We start from the raw sequence: 13,852 nt of genomic DNA, 5'->3' as shown, positions 1-13,852 counted from the left end.
ATTTCCAGCGTTCCTATACACATAATTGCTAAATTAGATTTTTCATATGCACTTTATTGCATGCATTGTAAACTGTCCTGGTTTCATCTGGGATAGAGTTCATTTTCTTTCTATTAGTTGGTGCAGTGCTGTGTTTTGGATGCAGTATGAGAACAGTGCTGATAACACATTGATGTTTTAGTTGTTGCTAAGCAGTGTTTACCCTAAGTCAAGGGCTTTTCAGGTTCCCATCCTCTGACACTGAGCAGGTGCACAAGAATCTGGGAGGGATCACAGCTGGGACAGCTGAGCTGAACTGGCCAAAGAGATATTCCATACATTAGAACATCATACTCAGCATACAAACTGGGGGAGTTGGCCAGCAGCCACCAATCCCTGCTCAGGGATGGGTTGGGTATCAGGGCATGGTGAACAATTCTATTGTCCATCACTTCTTTCTCTTGGGTTTTATTCTTTTCTTTTAATTTTCTCCTATTTCACTATTATTATTATTATTATTACTTTATTTCAATTCTTAAACTTTTCTCACCTCAACCCATGGGTTGTACCTTTCTCCAGTTCTCCCCTGCATCCCACCAGGACAGGAAGAGTGAGCAAGGGACTGGCTGCCACCTGGGGTTAAACCATAACATGAACCTGCACAGTTAAACTTGTACCACATTTTCAAATCTGGTTTATGGGAAGGATGTCACAAGTCAGAGCAATTTATGGAATAAACAATAGGCAGTAGAACTTCTATCAACTAACAAAAGGACCAGTGGTAGAGTGAGACAAAAAGTGAACAAATAAAACATCAAACAAACACCAAAGAAAAAGACATTTTGGACGTTTCACATAAAAGAAAATTTGAAAACATTAATATGCCTACCATGGTGGACAGGTAGAGCCAAACTATACTTGTATGGCCGCTAGAATTGTGGAAGTATGAAACCAAGATGTTGGGATTACTTATTTAATTTACATGGAATTATATTCAGTTTTGTTTTATTATGTGTTCAGGAAAGTTGAGAGGAGAGACCACGACTTCCTGTAGTGTCTGGAAGGAGAGAGGAAAACATGCAGAATTCCTTTTCTTTATAACTAAAATAATAATAATTATCTTGAGATTTTCTTTTGTAAAGAAAGAAACCACCCAACAAAAAACCCCAAACATATATGGGGGGGAGGGTGGCAAGGACAAATTTACTACAAAAGTAAGTAAATCGGGTACTAACAAATGATTATTCCAGAGAATAATTGTTAGTATCTTCTGAACACATAAATTGTGGAATTTATCTTACATTTTAACCAGATCCTTTTCTTTTCCAAGTGTGGCAGCACATGTCACATCTTTAATTCAGAGGAATGCCGAACTCACAGGCTTCCCACAGCAAGGTGGGTGCCTTTTCCACTCACCCTGGATGTGAAAGAAGTCAATGGTAAGCCTTTGGCATCACTGGTGTCACCAAGGGTGAACATCCAAAGGTTCTGTTGTCTCTTGGGAGTGGAATGCAGTCCAGCATTCCCCATTCAAGACAGCAAGGGGAGGCATTTCAGTTAATTGCTGAGGTCACCCACGTCAAGCAGCCGTTCATTCTGATGGAGTGGTTCAGTTAAAATGTTCTACTGTCATTGCTGTAATGAGCCAAGGAAATCAATTCATGGTTGGAAGAGTCTGGATCCAGCATCTGACCTTTATAAAGGGTCAACAACTTGTGAAATAAGATCTGGACCATCCCAGGAATGGGCTGAGGTTACAGACCAGAAATGGAGACTAGATGATCTTTAAGGTCCCTTCCAATCCAAACCATTCTGTTATTCTGTAAATCTGAAAGGATACACTCTCTTTAGGTTTTAAATTGATGTTTCCCACTATGGTAGACGACAGACAACAATCACAATGACAGTCAGCAGAATCTGAAGCCTTGCAAAAACAAGCCATTTGCACTGACAGGGCTAATCAGTTTAAACAACAACAAAGCCATTAAAAACCACCTACCAGCACCAGTTATTTGTTTCATATCTCAAATCTGCATATCAAACAGCTAACAACTTAGAAGTAAAACCAAAGAGCTTGAATCTACTACCATGTGGTATCTCAACAGTCACATGGCATAAGGAGCAAAGACCTGTGAATTGACAGCACTTTAGTTTAGTTTAGACTTAAACTTCTGTTATTCAAAAATCAGATTTTTTTTTTTTACATTTAAAAAAGGCAGTGGATCTTTTAGATTTGTTTCTAGACAAATGGAAAGCAACCAGTTCAGAAGAAAAGTTGACTAAATGTAAACTTTAGGAGCCTAAGAATGTAGCAAAGAGAATGTGAACACAAGACACACTAAGAGGGGAGACAAGAAAGAAGCAGCAATTCCTCTACAAAACAATACAACAGGATAATCTGTGCTTGTGCCCTGTAAAAATAAACAAAAGCAGCACAAGATTCATTTGTCAAGACAGGCACAAAATGTGAAAACATAGTCAAATTGCTAGCAATAAATATAAAATCTGCAGAAGTACATAGTTATGAGAATCAGCATGGTTAAGGTAGAATTATAATGCAAAAAAAAATACTAACAACAAAAATAAATCCTTATTATCAATATGTTTATAGCTTAAGAGCAAGAAAAACCTTCTGTCCCTACACAGAGAAAAGCTGATGAGAGATGACACCCAAAAGACCATCATGTCTAGGACATCAGTCTTCACCAAGGAGGTCAAATGCAAGCAGTGATTGGCATAAATAATAGTAATGACAGGAAAGATTTCAGGAGAAATGGGAGAGAGACAGAAAATGTGAGTGGCAGTGTGTGCACATCTACACAATGAAAAAAAAAAAAAGTACACAAACCAAAGCAACACAAAATAACAGGTAAGACTATTAAAGACCAGTGAGTCAGTTTAACTTCAAATTCCTGGGGAAAACAATCCAAAACAGATCAATTAGCAGCACCTGGAAGATAATCCTAAGTAATAGCCAAAAGAGATTTGTTAAATCACATTGCTAACTTCCTCTGACAGCCTTCCAGAGAGGTAGGAGAGAAATCACAGATGTCACACCTTCCCTTTAGAAAAGCTTTGAAACTGCCTTGAGATATTTTACAACCGGGTTACAGAAGCAGGAAGAATAAATATTAGTTCTGGATGTGAGAAACAAAGGTTAAATATATCATCATCAGGACAAGGTAGTGATCTGGAAGAATGGAGTGAAATGTAGCAGATTATATGCAAGATATTGCCCAGGGGCAGGAAACGTCTAATATGGAAATACAGGATAGGAAACAAGGCCTCAGACTACAGCACAAAGACAAATGTCATGCTGTTCTAAGCAAATATTGCTGTGAGATATAAAATAAGAATGGAAAGCCTGAGCATAATCTGCTGAACTCAGAGAAGTCCTTCTACTTCACTCTGTTTTTGTGTGAATACCTAGGACATGGTGGTCCTACCTGTGCGGGTCTAACAGAAATAAGAATGAAAACTGGTCTAGAAAATGTGACTTATGGGGAAGTGGGATGGGTAAGCTAGTGTGGGGTGGGGTGGGGGGAACCCACTTGAGAGGTGCCTGTTATCTTGGATGACTACTTCAAAGAGAATGGAATTGTCTCTTCAAGACAAGTCCTAATGAGCTTAAAATGAGCACATAAAAGGTTCAGGTTAATAAGCACTGGAGGAGGGGACACAAGAACATGAAAAAACTGTTGGAAGGGTAGTGAATCAATGGAAGAGATTTTACCAGGAAAGAGCTTTAAAAACAGCCGAAGCAAACACTTCTTCATAAAAAAGATTGCATCTTTGGGGAAGAGACCGCTTGAGACTGAGACCCTATGGCTGGGAGCAATGGTTGAAGAATGCCATGGTGGCAAACCAGAAGTGAGGGGAGGAAAAAGTGGTTTAGAAACACAGAGAGAAGCACTGAGGGAAGTCAGGTGACAGGAAGGAAGCTGGGGAAAACAAAGATGAAAAATGAGACTGCCATTTGCAGGGAGAGTCATTTCAGAGGTGTGTTACACTTTTATAAGCAATGACTTATGAGGCTGCACCTGAAGTCTAGAGAAAAGACAGGCTCCAGTGCTTGGATCTACTCTTGCTGCTGTTTTTGTTTCAATGTCCACCTCAGCAAATAATGCAGTGCAAGAAAAGCATATCCACAGAGAGGAAGACAATTGATGCTGAAGATGCAGCACCCACATGACCCATGTTGGCATGGCAGGTTGTCTGTTTTGCTTCAACCCAGCTTTATCCTGGTCCTGTGCCTGGTTCAGTGCTAAGAGCACGCTGGAAGAACATCTTCCAATCTTATTTCATCTGAAAGGAATCCAGCTCATGTTCCCCAAGATCCCGCAGCAGAATGAACCACAAAGGATGTACTCCAAAAGCATGCTCCTGAACTGAACTGATCCTGTAACAGAGACTCATCTGAAGCCAAGCCAGAGGAATCCAGGGACCAGCTGTGACATCCATGTGGCAGAGACCAAAGCAGGACACACCAGCCATAGCAGACCAGACCAACAACAGTGCTTTCCTCCACTGTAACACTGATCTAAATGCTTTGCAGCAACGAGCATGACTGGAGTGACAGTGATCACTCTCTAGAAACCAGGCACTGACTGATTTGAAACAACATATTGACGATTTTAATTGACATCTGATGTGACATATGGACATCTTTGGTAGATCTGTAAATACACTGGAACAACTATCACAATATTTTAACTTAGCAATTGCATTTGCTTTAATATAACATTGTCTGTCTTATTTTTCTTACTTTCTTTTCTTTAAATGAGACCTGTGTCTAGGGATTTCTGACTCATAAATTAAAACAGCAAAACCAAAGCAAAGGGCCAAGCACCCAAGTCATCAATCTTTTCCAGCTGCCGAGTCATAGACCAGTAACCAAGACAAAGAATATTCCAGTTTCTCCTTGCCACTTGCTAATACCAACATATTTTCATTTCATGAACTTCCTTTTTCTAAAGAAGTGTCAAATTGTGCACATGTCTGTGTGTGTCCCTGTTTAGATTCTGAGCTGCAAGGCCGTCCTCTGTTCCTTATGCTCTGTAGCTTCTGAAATACTCAGTCCCTTCAGATTTCTTCTCAAGGACTGTTTTGTTTCTTACTCTGTGCACATCACAAATCCAACATGGTTCCCTGACCATGAATAATTATCCAGGATTTGATTGGGTGGTTGATGGTAACATTCATTTCAGGTCATTTCAAGTGATGCTCCTATATAAAACAGTAAACTGATTTGTGCACACATTGACAAGTTTGCAGTTTAATTGTGGAGTAAAACCCTGTAAGTGTTATGATAGTCCTCCTTCTACCTCTATTTCCATTCTTTATAAATAAACCCACTTTTTATGTGTAAAACTCCAAAAACAATCTCAACTAATATCAACAAATACAATTAAAGCATTTGCAGAGACATTCAAGATACCTTTTAATACTTGAGAGAAGCTACAGAAATCTGGTTTTATTCTCAAATAATTAAACAAGGGGATAAATGGCTGAGGGCATAAAACATAAGAATATCTTGACTGAGGATCTGAGCCAGCTTGTGTTGCAGAGCTGTGTTTGTGAGACAGGCATTATTTACACATTCTGGTGAAGTACTCCACAGATTTAACATTTTAAGACAGTTTATGAATTTCTAATGTCAATTCACATAAAATGTGCTTAAACAGCCAGATGCTATGACCAAATCGAAATGAGTCATAAATCTGAAGTTCATCTGAACTGGTGAGGTTAAGTCAAGCTTCTAGTTTAAATTTACATTGCCTTGGATGTGTAAATTAACATCCAAGCGGCAAAATTTACTTTTAATTGGCTTGGACCATAGATGAACTCTTTCCTTTTTAGTCTGCCTTCTGAATTTAATTGGGTAGAAAGCTACTGTAAATATTTTCTTCTTTCTCACCCCTTCTTCCCAAGGTTTTTTTTTTAAACAAGTGAGGTATTGTTTAGCTGCTATGCTCTAGACCCCACACCCCAAAGCAAAACAGAGAAAAAGTATGTGTTGAGATTGCTACAGAGCAGGATTTTATACATTTTTTGATCACACACTAGCAAACAACTTGCCTTCCTCCAAACAAACCAATCAGTGCAACTTATAGTGTCTTTTTAGCTTTGCTTCTCATCATCTGTAAGGAGAGAAGAGTAGGCTTGGAAACTTCGGCAAAGGAACCTAAACAGATTTGCTCAGCAGTCTCCAAGTCTCTGGTCAACAGCTCTGTGCTGTTCAAAGCCCAAGTACAAGTGCATCACTGTTCTCTCATTTAAATGTAGAATAATTCTAGGATTCATGGCAATGCCAGCTTAAACTCAGCTCTAAAGAAACCCTTTGTTTTCAAATAAATCAGTGCCTGGTTTTAGATAATTCTATAAAGAATCCTATTCATCCACCACATAACCTATTAGTTAACATGAAAAGAGCACCAAGGAGGCAGCCAACCTCCTAAAAATTCTGAAGAAAAGTGAAGTTAAACCAATCTATCTGGCATATGCCTTTAGAGTTACATATAATGTGTGTGGACACACACACAAGATGTAAAACCTCATTGCAAACAGCACTGTTAATTCTTGGTACAAACACTTTACACCAAGACAGCTGAAAATTTTGTAGCACACATTCTCTCACCAGAGCACAGTAATTATCTGGTTTTCTGTCACTACTCAAAGTGTCACGTTATTTTCAAGGGACACAACTAAGGGACAGTTTTGTGGTTCCCTGACAGAGAAACTCCATCTGTTTATTATCAGGGCTCTGAAAACAGAAGGATGGCAGGAAAGAATTGTTAGTCCCAAAACTTCCAAAGACAACAGATAGTCTCTTACCAAAGGCTGATTTGGGAGAGTGAAATTTAGAAATTAAAATATTAAAATGCTGTTTTTTCACTAGTCTGAAAAATCTGTGACCCCTTTTAAAGAGCAATTGTTGAAAATAAGTTAATTATTTGCAAGATATTTACCATGAGTACTGGGAGATTAAATTAACAGCATTACATTTATTGCTTAAATGAAAGAGGAGGGTCTAGTATTTGAAAAAAAAAAAGAAAAAGAAAAAAAATAATCAGGAGGCTAATTGGATAATTGGATTCTAGGTTATCAGCATCCACTATGACTCCAAAGAACCCCCTTCTCACCTTTCATAAAGCATTGCTATATAGTCCTTAATGCTACATGCTCTTTTTACACACCTTTTTATGAAAATATAGCTTTTTTCTTTCCCCCCTCACACCCCCCTCTACTTTAATATATTCAAGATGCACCACTACTACGGCAGCAAGGAAGCAGAAGTCTCCTAGTTCTTTTTAATGCACTTGTCTTCAAGGCATTCGACAGTCTGGATACTTTTGCCAGGTAGTTTTTATTTCTGAATCGTCCTACGTTTTCTCTGTTTTGTAGGTTTTGGCAGCATTCCAAACTTGTAGACTTAATGCATCTTGCTTTTGCAAAGTATGTTTAAGTCCCATCCAAAGGGAGTACAGGAGTTATTTTCTTCTTTAATTACCTCCTGTCCCTCTTCTATGCTCTTTCCAGCATTAAAGCAAAACACATACCATAAACTGCAAATTCTACCATGGTTGAGTAAAAGCATTCATTTTCTGAATGCTCAGTCCTTACTTATTTACTAAACTTAGTATAAAATATATTTTTGGGTTTGATAGTGATCCCAGTTCATAAATACCTAACACTGGGAATTTACAAACAAACAAACAAAAATCTAAACCTAAACTATTATAATATAAACACACAGTAGTTCAGAGTCATGCAGACCAAGTACACTTGCATCCTAACACATGCATCCAACATTCCTTCACTTAAGCAGGAACAACACAGAGTATGGAAGAGGCCAAAACACAGACAGTCACGGGCTGCAGCACATTCTCTAGATGAGCTGGAGGCAACTGCACTTACTTTGTTAGCCTTGAGAAGAGGCTTGAGGGGCACCTAACAGCAGCCTCCCAATGTCTTTGAGAAGGTTCCCAAGACAGACTCACTGGTGCATTGCATGAGAAGGAAAATCCCCACAGGGATTTTAACTGACCACTAGGACAGGGTGTCCAGGGGGGCTGTGGAGCCTCTTTGGAGGTTTTCAAAACCCAGGCAAACACAGCCCTGAGCAGCACTGTCTGAACACTCAGGGCAAGGAATTCACTCAAGCTGGTGAGTTAACCCACCACCTTCCAAGGTTCCTTCTAACCAGAATAACAGCATGATTTAAGATGTTTAGCCATGAGCAGCACTTACCCCTTCAGCTTATCTTCCTAGCTGAATCCAGAAATATCACTGTAATGCAAAATTATATACAATAACATGGGACAATAATCTTCACAGGTGCCCATTTTCTCACTAAAATACCAAATTGAGTACAGATGAACGATGCAAAGCTCTGAAATAGCTATCAAGATAGTTACTGAAAAATAGATCTGTGTTTCCAATTCGTGCCTTGTTTTAAGAGCAAAATTACAAGGTCTCAATCATTGGCACACAGTTTGCATATATTTAGATATCAGATTTTGCATCCTATATTATACTGATAAATAGTTGGGATTGACTTCAGTTGCATGGCTCTTCAAAAAACACTCAAATATGGGGTATAACTCTGTGGGGCACAGCAAATTTATTTTGATGCACCTCCTGCATTTGCAACATTGAGTCCAGGATCAGAGGCAAAGCTTTCCTTGGTCCAATGTCTGCTCCAAAATATTTTGCAATTAACAATATAGTGAAGATGTTTTAAATACTTCTGTTTCCTCAGTTATTTCACAACAGTGAGCAAGAGATGGAGAAGTACCATTAAAGGAAAATTAATCCCAAGGGCTGGAAGAGACAGCAAGCAGCAAAGCACCATAATGGTGCCTCATAAGGCAATGGAAACATGTTGGTCCTGCTTCTCTTTAGAGGCAAAGGATCAGAAGTTGGAACCCCTTTGGTTTACCCCCAGAGAAACATAACAGTCTGTAAAGCTATGCAACTTCTTCACTGGCAGTATTTTGCAATAGTATTTGGCAAGACACTCAGCACTAGCAGCTTGCCAGTTGCCCTCACTGTTTCAAACAAGACTGCCAAGAAGTAAGATGTGACATCTCTTTGAATAAAGGAGCTGTGAAATAAACGTAGACATCAATCTTGCTTATCCACACTCCCCCAACTCCCAGGTGCTTTCCTGCCCTAAGTCACAGAAAAACTGTAGTTGCAAAGCAAAGCTTTTCAAATATGAGGGAATAAGGAAGTTCCCTCTTCTCCTCAGATGATGCTCACAGGGTGTCTGAGAAACTGAAGTGAAAATGTCACATGAAGATACAACCTTACTTCTTCCTTTGCTAAAGAGCAGGGAGAAAGAATCCTAACACAGAACTGGGCAAGGGAATGGAGTTTCATGTCAGGACACAAACACACAAATCTGTGGCACAGAACACATAAAATACCACCTAAAGACCTGCATAATATAAAACCGGCAGGGTGACACCTATTGCCACACAGATACACCGTGTGAAAGTGGTGGCCCAGGATGGAGATTCCTGCACTGGAAATGGGGTTTTCTGGAAGGAAACACTGGATACTTTCCCCACTTCAGCCTGCAGGCTTGAACTTCTAAACTGGGACTACAACCAGCTGTCACCACCCACTCCAGATTTCTGAGCTCTCTGAGATCTCTGTTCTCCTGGGCCCAGTTCTCTCCTAGAGAAATTAGTCAAGTGTTGATCCTCTCTTGAAACACAGAGGATGTCATGGAAATGCTCACCTCTGATAATCATCATCAGCAAGCAACCACCAGATCCCAGCCCTCAGAGTGTGTGCTGTGACAGAGTCAAGGTTCTGGTGCTCCCTCGTGCCAGCCTTGGGCAACCTGCTGCCATCTTCCACAAGATGGCCCAGGCTGAACATGAGAAGCAAAGTGTGCCCTTCTGCTGGCTTTCTTCAGCCTATTCAACAGCTGCAGAGGTGACAGAAGATGTGGGCTTGAACCCCTCAGGCACAGGGAGCAGGAGCCCAAGTTTCGACTCCCAGAACACAGCCTGCTGTTCAGACAAATCCTGCCACCAGCAGCTCTCAGGGAAGGGTGAGCACTGGCTCCTCTTCGGGCAGTGCTCCCAAAGGAAGCACACAGCTGCATTTCGAGACGCAACCGATCCATCAGCGCGTGTGTTTACGATGTGCTTGCCAGGTGCCCTACTTTCTTCATCTCCTCAGGGCTTTGATGCTCAACTACAGCAGCTCTAGATAAGGCGCTTAAGAACTTTCTGCTCAAAGAAGGAGATCCAATAAGTTTAAGACACTTTCAGAGTCAGGCAGACACAGTGTTAGGTGGTTTGGAAGACTTGGGGGAATAAATTCTGTTTGAGAATTAGGAATGCAAGCAGGAACCTGATTAACATATTTTATAATGTTCTTACAGCGTGCGGAAGCCCTTCAGTTCTACTTTGGAAAGTGTGTTTTCTTTGTAGGACATTTTAGCATATGGATACTACTTAAACTAGAACAAAATGAATCCTTCAATACAAACACTCAAAGAGCTAACTTCAAATAAAAACAACATATTGCTTTACTATGGCTCAGTCTATATAAGTACATACTTTATTTACAGTCGTTTCTAGTTCCTTGGTCTACAGAAAAAAAAGATCACAGCAGAATAACTCTTCAATGACGTAGGCATGTCCAAAAATGAAGTCACAAAACCAACCAACAGTGACTTTCCTTTTGGGAAGTGCACATTCCTTCAAAATAACATTCTTCTTAATGACAACTTAGACAGCCAAAACAAAAACATAATTTGGAACTGCAAATATGTGTAATCTGAGCTCTATTTTCATGCAGAAATGCAGGCTATTTGTGTATAAAATGGCTTGTAGCCATGGGACAAAAAGCCCTAGTTACTTGCATGCAAATTATAAAACTGAAACCATCTGGAAAATGATCTAGGATATAGGGAGGACAACCCAGGAGAGAACTGATGTGTGGATGTGGCTGAAGGATCACAGCTTATTAGCAGCTTATCCTGTATGGATGGGAAGGAAAATAGGATTTGACATACCCTCTTATACAGTGATGATTAACATGAACCTGCCATTAGCATGCATGGCATTTTAGATTGACAGGCGATTTCCATCATAAACCCTAGATCCAAAGAGAAACAAGAGATGCTTTGCATCTAGTGTTATTTGCTAATACCTGGGCCATTTTATTTAATAGACTTTATTTTTGGCCCTCAGCATACCCTACGGAAATATTTTGTTGCTGGGTCAAGTCAGCTTTGGAGGCTTGCAGCTATTCCAGCTAGCTAGGCTGAAGCAATTCTGCATATTAAAAACCACCAATCACTATTTTAAACACATGCCATTACAGTCAAATTATCCACCTACTTGTGGATTGACTTTAAACAAGTCAGAAAATGAACAGAGTAGTGATTTTAAAGTGCTCACATCTTAAAACCTGAACTATTAGCTCCCTGCAATACATTATTTTATAAGCAGAGTGGACTAGGAACCACCCAACTACTGTACCCCCATAAGTCTTTTGAAGACTTCTGTTCAATGAGACTTGAACCTCCAGCTTTGTCAGGCTTCTTAGAAAGGTATCTGTCCCTGGAGAATGAGAATGCACATGCTGATCATAAAAAGAAACAGCTCCTATGGGTTGTTGATTATCAGGATGAAGGTCCCCTCAGAACAACATAACCAATGAATTACACGTCTTGCAGCACTCTTGATGCAGCCCATGTCCACATAACTTTCCCTCAGGAAATGTTTAATCCTCTTTGGAGATTACAATAGATACTGAATTTATCAGATTAGCATGAAAGAAATTAAATGCAAGGGCTGTCAACATCTATTCTTAGTGTCCAGCATAAATGTTACTGCTATTTCAATGCTTAGACCACATAATAAAGAGGCTGTAGCACTTAGTGGAGAGAAATACAGAGATTACTAACTGGTTTTTGCTGCCAACTAGTGCATATTTCTGCTCTTCACACAATCTCAAAAATTAAGGGAAAGAGCCTGACAGAATTCAGATTTAAAAAAAAAAAAAAGCTTTGCAGGAGCATGTAAGTCTCAGCAAGGGGAAGCCAAGGAGCTCTGACCAATGCTCACAAAAGCACTGAGGCAGACATCCTGCAAGTAACAAAGTCATGCAAGTGAGTATTACTGGATACTCCTTCAAGCTCGACCACTTCTCTCCTCAATTCAAATCTCTCAAGTCTGCGCCAGAATTTTACCTTCTCACAAAAGACATGTGCAGGGAGCACTAATACTTTGCAACTTCTTGTGCACAGGAGGAGGAAGCATTATTTTAGTTCTCTCCCTCCCTCCAATCTTCTCTTATGCTGAAGGTGTTTAAAGGAGTAAAGAGACAATTCCAGCCCTTGCCTCTCTGGCACAGAGACCATCAGGAAGAGGGACTGCAGACCCAAACCACGTTCCCTGCTTTGCCTCTTTGTGCCTTTTGCAAGGCACAAAGCAAAGCTAACCAGGGTTACCTCATCCTGCGGGGGCAGAGGTAAAGGACTCTGGAAAAGGGCTCTTTCACCTGCTCTAAATGTAAACTCCCAGCCATTCTTCACCTCTTAAATGTCTGATTCCAGCATAGCTTTACTGTCTTTATGGAGTTAAGTAGTGGAACTGAAATGGAGTTTGGTGGTGTCCGTAGTTGCAACACAGAAATAAACCCTCCCAGACCGAGCCAGCCATGCAAAATAAAGCATAGTGTGTAAAACTACATATACACGCAGTAAAAACATTAGGGCAAGAGTAGTAGCAGGAGCCAGTAACACTGCTGGAGAAGGGTGAGAATTTAAAAAAAAAAAAAAAAAAAAAAAAAAAAAAAGAGAGGAGAATATGAAACACTAAATGACTTTAAAACTTCTTTGCAAATACAATATCTAAAATTATAGCGGCGGGGGCGGGGGGAGCAGAAGTTTCTGCATGTTTGTTTGTTTATTCGCCTGCGAGCACTTTGCCCCCTGTCCGTAAGCGGATCCCAGCCGCCGGAGCCGCACGCCCACGCGGAGCGGCGCTTTCCTGCGGGAACACGTTCAGCCCCCGGCCCCCTCCGCAGGAGCCTGGCGAGGGCCGCACCGAACACACTCCTCGGGAACGCCGGCGGTGTGGGCAAAGCACGCAGACGTTTTCGCGCTGCAACAAAAGGGAAGCGAAACGTCCCCGAGTCCCGTGTCCCCCGGTGAATCCCGTGTGCCCGCGGCCGCGGAACCTCCGCGGCTCCGGACGGGCTCTCTCTACCCGGCCGTGGGAGGGGGCACGGACCCCTGGCCGGCTGCACCCCGCGTACCTGCCTCCCTCCGACCCTGCGTCCCTCCGCCGGCCGGGGCGGGCCGGGGATGTCCGTCCGTCTGTCCGTGCGCTCGTCCGCCCGCTGGAGTTGCCGCTTCCTCCTCCCTGCCGCGTCAGCCGCGCTCCTCCCGCCGCGGCCGCGGGATGACGGGCTCCCCTCGCGGGGCTGCGCCCACCCCGGGGCGGCCACGGGCCACCGCCGCTCCCCGCCGGCGCAGGCGGGGCCACCGTCGCTGTCGGTGTCGCCGTCGCTGTCGGTGCCGCCCCCGCCGCCGGCCCCGACCAGCGCCCCCCCGGGCGGCGGCAGCCGGGGTCAGGCGGGGACGCGCAGCCGGGCCCGCTCCCGCCCGGGGCCCCGCGGCTGCAGCTGCCCGAGGGACCGCAGAGCCCGCGGCTGCCGGCTAGCGCGGGTGTGCGATCCAGGGAAGGATTACCGCGATCCTCCTGCTAAACCGGCAGATAATGCAGGGCGACGCCGTCCTCCCCACACGCGGCACAGAGCGGGCGCGCAGGCTGCGCCTCGGGAGCGAGCTCCGAGAGCTGACGGTGCTGCCAGGCCGCTGGCAGGGACCGTGCTCCAT

General features: G+C 42.5%; 1 protein-coding gene across 2 annotated transcripts in view; it reads right to left on the bottom strand.

The window, feature by feature from the left end:
• The window catches only part of SGK3 (serum/glucocorticoid regulated kinase family member 3), a 55,610-nt gene extending 42,152 nt beyond the window's left edge, over positions 1–13,458 (bottom strand). For both annotated transcript variants that reach the window (XM_053979142.1, XM_053979156.1), the window contains exon 1: positions 13,270–13,458. The gene's annotated coding sequence lies outside the window, so the exon portion shown is untranslated. The remainder of the gene's footprint in view (positions 1–13,269) is intronic.
• Positions 13,459–13,852: the final 394 nt, after the last annotated feature.

The sequence above is a fragment of the Vidua macroura genome, chromosome 1, assembly GCF_024509145.1.
Source record: "Vidua macroura isolate BioBank_ID:100142 chromosome 1, ASM2450914v1, whole genome shotgun sequence".
Classification (NCBI taxonomy): Eukaryota; Metazoa; Chordata; class Aves; order Passeriformes; family Viduidae; genus Vidua; species Vidua macroura.
The sequence above is the reverse complement of the archived record's forward strand: the minus strand, read 5'-3'. Positions and strand labels throughout refer to the sequence as shown.